The 9,035-nt window shown below is 34.9% G+C and overlaps 1 non-coding gene across 1 annotated transcript; it reads right to left on the bottom strand.

Moving 5' to 3' along the window:
• Positions 1-1,791: 1,791 nt before the first annotated feature.
• Positions 1,792-1,898, bottom strand: LOC131169912 (small nucleolar RNA R71). Its single transcript, XR_009140859.1, has one exon. It is a non-coding gene; the product is annotated as a small nucleolar RNA R71 (small nucleolar RNA).
• Between the last annotated feature and the right edge of the window lie 7,137 nt (positions 1,899-9,035).

Here is a 9,035-nt window from a genome sequence, read left to right as displayed (position 1 = left end):
AATTAAATATCAAGATAAAGAACAAGAATGATTACAATAAAAAGAAGCCCAAAATCATCAAGAAAACAATTAATAAAATGCTAGAATGAGTTAATATCATAAAACGTAATTAGCCTTCGACTAAACAATAAGTTAGTAATTATTTATTTCTTATAAACACAATAACTAGGAAATTTTTAGTTTTATTTGCATATTATATTTTCTTGTATTATTGGCACCACTAAGCTTTATGCTTAGCGTGTCGCTTTTGCAACGCGTAGATACTGAAAATTTGGACAGAAAGCCTAATAGACCACAGACTGGGTGAGCCCGTTCACATTTCTGCATAGTATCCGTGTCAGCTCATAGGCTACAGTGCATTGGTAGGACACTAGGTCCCATTTTGGTATTTTATACTATTTGTACTGTTTGTAATCAAACTTTTATTTTCTCATGTATAAATTGAAACTTATATAATTTATGAATGTCAGCATTTGTAAATTTGTGTTTATAAATGAAATGTACATGATTATGATGTTAAATGAATGAATGACAAATTGAAGAATTATTGAGAAATTGTTGAAAATTGATGTGATAATTGCGAGTTGTGGAATAGAATGACTATTAGAAGTGTTTTTCACAGGTTCCGAAGAACTATTTTCTCCATTTTTAGCCAGTACTCTGCTGGATTTTCTATAAAATTTTTGGAACCTCAAATGAATTTAAAATTTTAATAAAAGACTTAAATGAGTTAAATTTCACAAATTACACTTCATAACCATGAAGAAATAAATTAAGGAAGGATAAAAATAATTGAGATAAAATATAGTGTTCTGGTACACTGTGTGGCATATCTTCCTCAGCTACACTATAGACGGGTAAGGGGTGTCACATAACATCCATAGCAAGATTCAGGTGTGAAATATTAATTCCAACATTATTCCAAAATAGATTACTTAATTTTAAGTTTATCATTTCAGTGTTTAAAATAGACATCTTCCATTCCTTCATTGTTCGATAGCCTAAACAGTCAAAATTACTGTGTAGATTGGTACTTACTAATCAAATTCCTCATGAGAACGATACTTTACTCATCACTTTATTACTTTTTAGCGATCCATGCACTTGCGGTGATTGTAAAACTAGCAAACAAGTTTTTGGCGTCGTTGCCGGGGAACTTTGGCTTTAGTAATATCGATCGATAGGTAATTTAGCTGATTTAGGAAATCATATTTATTACCTAATTTTGTTTGATTTATTTTATTCCTTTTCTTTTTTCTCAGGTGTCTGATCTGGTATATGACCAGAACAAGGCCAGAAGAAGAAATTTTAGACTGTGATCCAGAGATAGATAGAACTTTGAGAGCCATCAGGAGAGAAAGGAAACATTAAGAGCACGATCAAGAAGATCCTGAAATTCCAACCATGGCTGATAATAATGACAGACCAAGACTCTTGAGAGACTACGGAGCTCCATCTGTCCAACGATTTCAGCCCAGTGTCACTAGACTCACAGTGAAAGCCAACAACTTTGAATTAAAACCAGCATGGCTTCAAATGATTCAATAAACCCAGTTTGCAGGTTCACCAATAGAAGATCCACATTATCACCTCCAGTGTTTTCTTACCCTTTGTGACACATTTAAGATGAATGGAGTGTCTGATCAAGCCATAAGACTCAGAGCATTTCCATTCTCCCTTCAAGACAGAGCAAGGAAGTGGTTACTTTCTCAACCAGCTGGAACGTTCACCACTTGGGAAAACCTCTCACAAGCTTTTCTAGCAAGGTATTTTCCACCTGCAAAGACTGCAAAACTGAGACTTGAGCTCAACACCTTCAGACAAAAGGAAGGTGAATCACTCTATGATGCATGGGAAAGATATAAAGACCTACAGAGGGAATGTCCACACCATGGCATAGAGGATTGGCTACTAGTGGAAAATTTCTACAATGGGTTACTACCCTCTACAAGGAGCATAGTTGATTCAGCTGCAGAAGGTGACTTAATAGAAAAAACAGTGACACAAGCACTTGAACTTCTAGAGAGGGTTGCATACCATAATTATGAGTGGTAAAATGAAAGAGGAAATGCAAAGAGAATAGTAGGAGTCTTGGAAGTGGATGCCCTAAGCATGATAAATGCTTAATTTGATCAGCTCATAAGGAGGCTTAATAAAATGCAAGCCAATGTAGTAGGGATGAATAGTCAACATGAGGATAGCTATGGAGGAGGATATTCAGAATATAATAGCTTTAATGAACCCTCTATAGAACAGATGAACTATGTGAATAATGGAGGAAACTTCAACAAGAGATAGCCCAACAATCTATATTTAAACACTTATAACCCTGGATGGAGGAACCACCCAAAATTCTCATGGTCCAATCAACAGAACCAGCAAGCAACAGCAGTACAAACCGCCAACACCCCCTGGATTTTAGAATAGAGGCCAAAACTTTGCACAGCCACCACTACCTCCTCAACCTCAACAACCTGAACCAAAGATGACCATGGAATCCATGATGGAAGGGTTCCTAGCAGCTCAACAACAACAGAATGAATTGATTAAACAACTAACTTCCAGAATGGACCAACTTGCTACCCATAATAAGATGCTAGAGAATCAAATTGCTCAGCAAGCAAGTTCTTCAAGTAAGGCTGCTGGTAAACTGCCTAGTCAACCGAAGATGAACCCAAGGGAGCATTGTAAGGCAGTTTTATTGAGGAGTGGGAGAAGTCTAGTACAATCAGAGAAAGAACCAACAGATGAGACCTTAGAAAAAGAACCAACAGATGAGACCTTAGAAAAATCTGAAAGCCAAGCAGAGAAAAAGGATGGAGAAGCCAAGAAAGATCAGGAAGAGGAAACAGGGAAGAAAAAGAAGTTACCAGAGCCATGCCAGCCTCCCCTACCTTTTCCTCAGAGATTTCAAAAAGCCAAATTAGACAAGCAGTTTTGGAAGTTTTAGAAGTTTTACAGAAACTTTATATCAACATCCCCTTCACTGAAGCACTCCCTCAGATGCCATCCTATGCCAAATTTCTTAAGGAAATTCTGTCAAAGAAAAGAAAGCTGGAAGACTATGGGACAGTAGCTCTAACAGAGGAATACAGTGCCATACTGCAAAACAAACTGCCTCCAAAGTTGAAAGATTCAGGAAGCTTCTCCATACCCTGCCTCATTAGCAACAAGAAAATAGACAAGGCCCTCTGCGATCTTGGGGCAAGCGTGAGTTTAATGCCTCTATCAATATGTAAAAAGCTGGAGATCGAAGAACTGAGACCATGACAATTTCATTACAATTGGCTAATCGATCCGTTAAGTATCCAGTGGGTATACTTGAGAACATCCCTATCAAAGTGGGCAAATTCTTCATTCCAGTAGGCTTTATTATCCTTGAAATGGAAGAAGATGTTTAGATCCCTATCATATTGGGGAGACCATTCTTGGCAACCGTCGGAGCCATCATAAACGTCAAAAATGGGCGATTAACCCTTAAGGTAGGAAAAGAAGAAGTGGAAATCGACTTGTTCAAGACAATGAAACACAAATTCAAACCTGATGAATGCTTCAAGATTGACATAATTGACAAACAAGTTGAGAAGGAATTTCATAAGACATATCCTAAAGATCCTCTTGAAGCATGTATTGTGCATAGCCACACAGTGAATGATGAAAACACAGAATAGCAGCCTGTGTACAACAGTTAGTAGCTCATCCACCCCTACCACCCATAGTTAAAGCCTTCGAGATGGAGGAGTTAAAGGAGGAACAGCCCAAGATCAAGCTCCAGGAAAACGCTAAGTAGGTAGAGCTTAAACCTCTCCTGTCCTCGCTAAGGTACGCATTTCTGGACTCAAACTCTAAATATCCTATTATAATTAATGCTAGCCTGTCTAAGTTAGAAGAGGAAAAATTGTTAAGAGAACTTAGGATCCATAACAAGACCATAGGGTATAAAATAAAAGACCTGAAAGGAATCAACCCCTCGATTTGCATGCATAGGATACCCATGGAAGAAAACAGTAAACCCACTATCGAGCACCAAAGAAGACTTAACCCAAACATGAAAGAAATAGTCAAGAAAGAAATTTTAAAATTATTAGATGCAGGTATCATATACCCAATTTCTGATAGTAAATGGGTTAGTCCAGTACATGTAGTTCCTAAGATGGGTGGGAGAACTATTATCCAAAATGCAAACAATGAACTAATCCCTACTAGGGTAATCACTGGTTGGCGAATGTGCATAGATTATAGGAAATTGAACAGCACTACCAGAAAAGACCATTTTCCTCTCCCTTTCATCGACCAAATGTTAGAAAGGTTAGCAAAACACTCTTATTTCTATTATCTAGATGGGTATTCGGGATTCTTCCAAATTTCTATTCACCTAGAAGACCAAGAAAAGACCACATTCACTTGCCCCTATGGAAAATTTGCATATAGGAGAATGCCTTTTGGTCTTTGTAATGCCCCTGCTACCTTTCAAAGATGGATGATGGCTATTTTTTCTGATTATATTGAAAATATCATGGAAGTTTTTATGGATGATTTTTCTATCTATGGAACTACTTTTGATGAATGCCTAGCTAATTTATCTAAGGTATTGCAAAGATGTGAAGAATCAAATCTGGTCCTAAATTGGGAAAAATGCCACTTCATGGTAAGGGAAGGTATAGTTCTGGGACATTTGATATCAGAAAGATGAATTGAGGTTGATAAGGCAAAAATTGAGATCATTGAAAACATGCCACCAATAACATTAGTTAAGGGAGTGCGAAGCTTTTTGGGACATGCAGGGTTCTGCAGAAGAGATTTTTCCAAAATAGCTAAGCCACTTACCAACCTGTTAAGCCAAGATGTTCCCTTTCATTTTGATGAAAATTGCCTTGTTTCTTTTAATAGGATCAAAAAAGCCCTGATCTCAGCACCAATAATGCAGCTACCAACTTGGGAGCTACCATTCGAGGTGATGTTCGATGCGAGTGGCTTTGCAATTAGAGCGGTGCTCGGACAAAGAAATGATAAAAAGCCCCATGCCATTTATTATGCTAGCAAGACACTCGATGACGGGCAAATCAATTACGCTACCACATAGAAGGAATTCCTAGTAGTAGTATTTACAATGGATAAATTCAGATCTTACCTAATTGGGTCAAAAGTCATGGTATTCATAGATCATGCTGCAATATGATACCTTTTGAACAAGAAGGAAGCAAAACCAAGGCTGATTCGATGGATTCTACTCTTGCAAGAATTTGACCTTGAAATCATGGATAAAAAGGGATCCGAAAATGTAATGGCTGACCATCTTTCTAAGCTGAAATTAGAGTACACAGGAGACTTCGAGGATTTGCTAATAGATGACTCATTTCCTGATAAACAATTACTTGTGTCACACCCTAATCTCCCGTAAGATGTAACATGATCCCGTAGTACACATAATGAATTATCGTACTTCGCCTACTGATAACCCATTAGATATACTACAAGGGATTTTAAAACAATTTTCGTGAAATTTAAATCATCGATTAAAATCTAGTGTTATAAAATTTTTTTCAAAATTTCAGCAAAGTGCCGGCAGTGTTTTGAGAAAACAGTTCTTCAAACCTGAAAAGGAAAACACTCTCAATATGTTTTCTCAAATACAACTCCAATAACTTCATTTCAACTCACAATTCAAATCTCAATACTCAAATCAATTTATTTTCAAACCAATCTCATCATAAAGAACATTTCATTGATTACAAGACTCAATATTTATATCACAATAATTTACATTTAATTACATACCAAAATATTTTATAAGAGTTTTTATATATCTGCTCAAATAATTTACATACATATTATCACACACATACATCAAAACCTATGTACATGGGTATACCTATGATATACCTGGAGCTGATCTGAATGTGTCTTCAAAGAAGCTTACTCAATTGCTCTATGCTCTTTTTACCTACGACAGCATACAAAGCTATCGCTGAGTGGTGAACTCAGTGGTGCACAACTATAATTTAAAACATAGTACAATATACCTTAGCAAAAATTACAACAAATAATTTGGAAATCTGGATACTCATCAATTTTCGAAACTCAAAATATTCATTGTCAATAATATAAATCATTTGTATAAAATGACTTTGATCACAAAATTTAATTTATCAAATCATAACTAACCATTTAAGGTAATTCCAACAATTTATTGGAAATAAAGATTAATTCCTCAAAAGCCATTCTTTATCTCGAAAACCATTCTTTATATCGAAAACCATTCTTTATCTCACTAACTATGCAAGACTAATCCGAAAGGGCCATCTTCGGGGTGATTCTAACTCCCTATGGTCGGGGAGGTCGAATCATCGTGCACAGTACACATTACAATAATGAATCTTCCGAAAGGGCCATAACATAAAACTTAGATCTAACCTCTAATAAGAGAAGAATCTAAGCCTGTGCACGTACCATGGTAATCAAAACACAGTTAACTCCATTGTCTTCTCAACAAATGAGAGAGACAGGTAATAACCTAGTCCAGCATCTATAGTGAGATATAAAACAATATCACAATCTTTTTTGTGAGCATAAATCACAATACAATTCTATTCAAAGTCAATCCCACTATCAATAATTTTTATGCTCATCACAATTCAAATCATAAATTCGCATTTTTCCATGCAAATTGCCCATCACAATTCAAAACATGTTCTATCACAATTTTTCCAAAACATAATTTATTCAATCCACAACAATGCTTAATACTTGTTTAAATACCATTTCACAAAGCTAAATTCATACATACTATAATAATTTCAATAATCATTGAATTAAATCCAATGCTTGTTAAACATAATACATAAGAAAAATATGTCATTTAATCATATGAAATATTCAGAACAAAATCAGTTAAAAACTAGTTGTGCACAAACCTGATTTGAGTCGCCCCTAGGCTTTGACTCAATGTTCCTTATGCTTCCCAATATCCTTTTCAACTGAAACACACAATTTAAAGTGTAACACCCCGAACCTCCGAGTTATGAATAGTACCATTTTTGGTCCGTGACTAATACTATTCAAAGACACCTTGAGGACCAAAAATAAATATAAAATTAATTGAGATAGAAACAATAAAAATTCTAGTGAATAAAAAAACTAAGGACTCATCGGGTATTATAAAAAGAAGGATTATGACCCGATGAGGGGCATTTTGGTCAATTCACCTCAAGAGTTGACTTTAGACCAAAATGTGAATTAAATTAAATGAAATTAATGAATTGAATTAAGGGATAAAAATTGAAGAAAAATTTAAGTAAAAATATGTAAGGGAAAATTTAAGAAATGAAAACTTAAACTTTCATTTCCATTATGACAAAATTAAAATGAAAGACTTATGGCTTTTGATAGTTAAATTTAATTATTTAATTAAAAGGAAAAATTAAGCGTAAATGTAAAAAAAAAAGGGAATAAAAATTTAAGTTTAATTATCCTTATGACACAATTAAAATTTATAATTTTAATAAGCTAATTTTGGGGATATATATATATATATAAATAAGAAGACAAATGTCTTCTTCATTTCTTTTTTTTCATAAGAGGCCACCACCCTCTCCTCTCTCTTCCTCTCTCTCTCTCTCTCTTTTTCTCTTCTTCTTCCACTTCTTCCCCTCATTGATTTCCCCTCCCAATTCCCTTAAATTCCCTTCATAAATTCCATAGCCCACTAAAAGAAAACATCAAAGAGATCTTTGATTGAGAGATTAAAAGCAAGGAGAACAAGAATTGGAAGAAAAGTGAAGTTGGAAAGAAATCAACAAGAGGTAATTTTCTTTTCATGTTAGATTAGTTGTATAAGCTTGGAATGAAGTTAAATTATGATGAAATTTCATAAGAAAATGAAAGAAAACATATATGGAACCTAAACTAGGGTTTTGGCCAAATGGGAGAAAAATTAGGGTTTTGAACATTAGGGTTTAGAGACAAAAAATGTGAAGAAGTGCTAAATGATGTCTTTGACATAGTTTAAGGAAAGAAATGGCCATTTGTGACCTAATTAAGTGTGTTAGAAGTGTTTAAATCAAAGCCAAATTCGGATTTGGTATGAAGCATGACCAAAAGTCAACTTTGAGGGACCAAAAATGAAATTTTACAAGTCCAATTGGTATGGGACCAATTGGGACTGAAAATAGGCACTAAATGACACAATTTTCATTTAGGAAGCATGCCCAAAAAATGACCAAAACCTAGTGAACAAACTGACCAAACTTGAAAAACTGCAGTATGAACAGTACACATGAACAGTAATCGTGTTTGGGTCATAACTCGAGCTAGGCAGGTCAAAATGACCGGAAATTTTACCAATAGTTAGATGAGATATAGACCTAAAACTTTCATGAGAACACAAACCCAAATTATGCATTAACCCAATCATATTTGTTGAGCAAAGTTGAGTTACTAAATCTGCAAACTACAGAATTGCCATATGAACAGTAAAGTTTCAATGGCTATAACTCTCTCTAGAAAACTCCAATTTAGGTGATTCTTGAACCGATGGAAACCTAAGACATAGTAGAATATTTCATATGAAGAATATTAGGCCAAATTATAAACTTAACCCAATCAAATTGCGAACCGAGTTTTGGTTACCGAATCTGCCAAAATCTGGGCACCTAAAATTGACCAAATGAATAGTAAATTTTGCAAGGCTATAACTCTCTCTAGAAAACTCCAATTTAGGAGATTCTTGAACTGATGGAAACCTAAGACATAGTAGAATATTTCATATGAAGAATGTTAGGCTAAATTATGAACTTAACTCAATCAAATTGAGAAACGAATTCGGGTCACCGAATTTGCCAGAATATGGGCACCTAAAATTGACCAAATGAACAGTAACTCTCTCTAGAAAACTCCGATTTAGGTGATTCTTAAACCGATGGAAACCTAAGACATAGTAGAACATTTCATATGAAGAACATTAGACCAAATTATGGACTTAACTTGGTCAAATTGCTGAACAAATTTGGATCGATAAATCTGCCAGAACAAAATCT

Source organism: Hevea brasiliensis, chromosome 10, assembly GCF_030052815.1.
Source record: "Hevea brasiliensis isolate MT/VB/25A 57/8 chromosome 10, ASM3005281v1, whole genome shotgun sequence".
NCBI classification, from domain to species: Eukaryota; Viridiplantae; Streptophyta; class Magnoliopsida; order Malpighiales; family Euphorbiaceae; genus Hevea; species Hevea brasiliensis.
The sequence above is the reverse complement of the archived record's forward strand: the minus strand, read 5'-3'. Positions and strand labels throughout refer to the sequence as shown.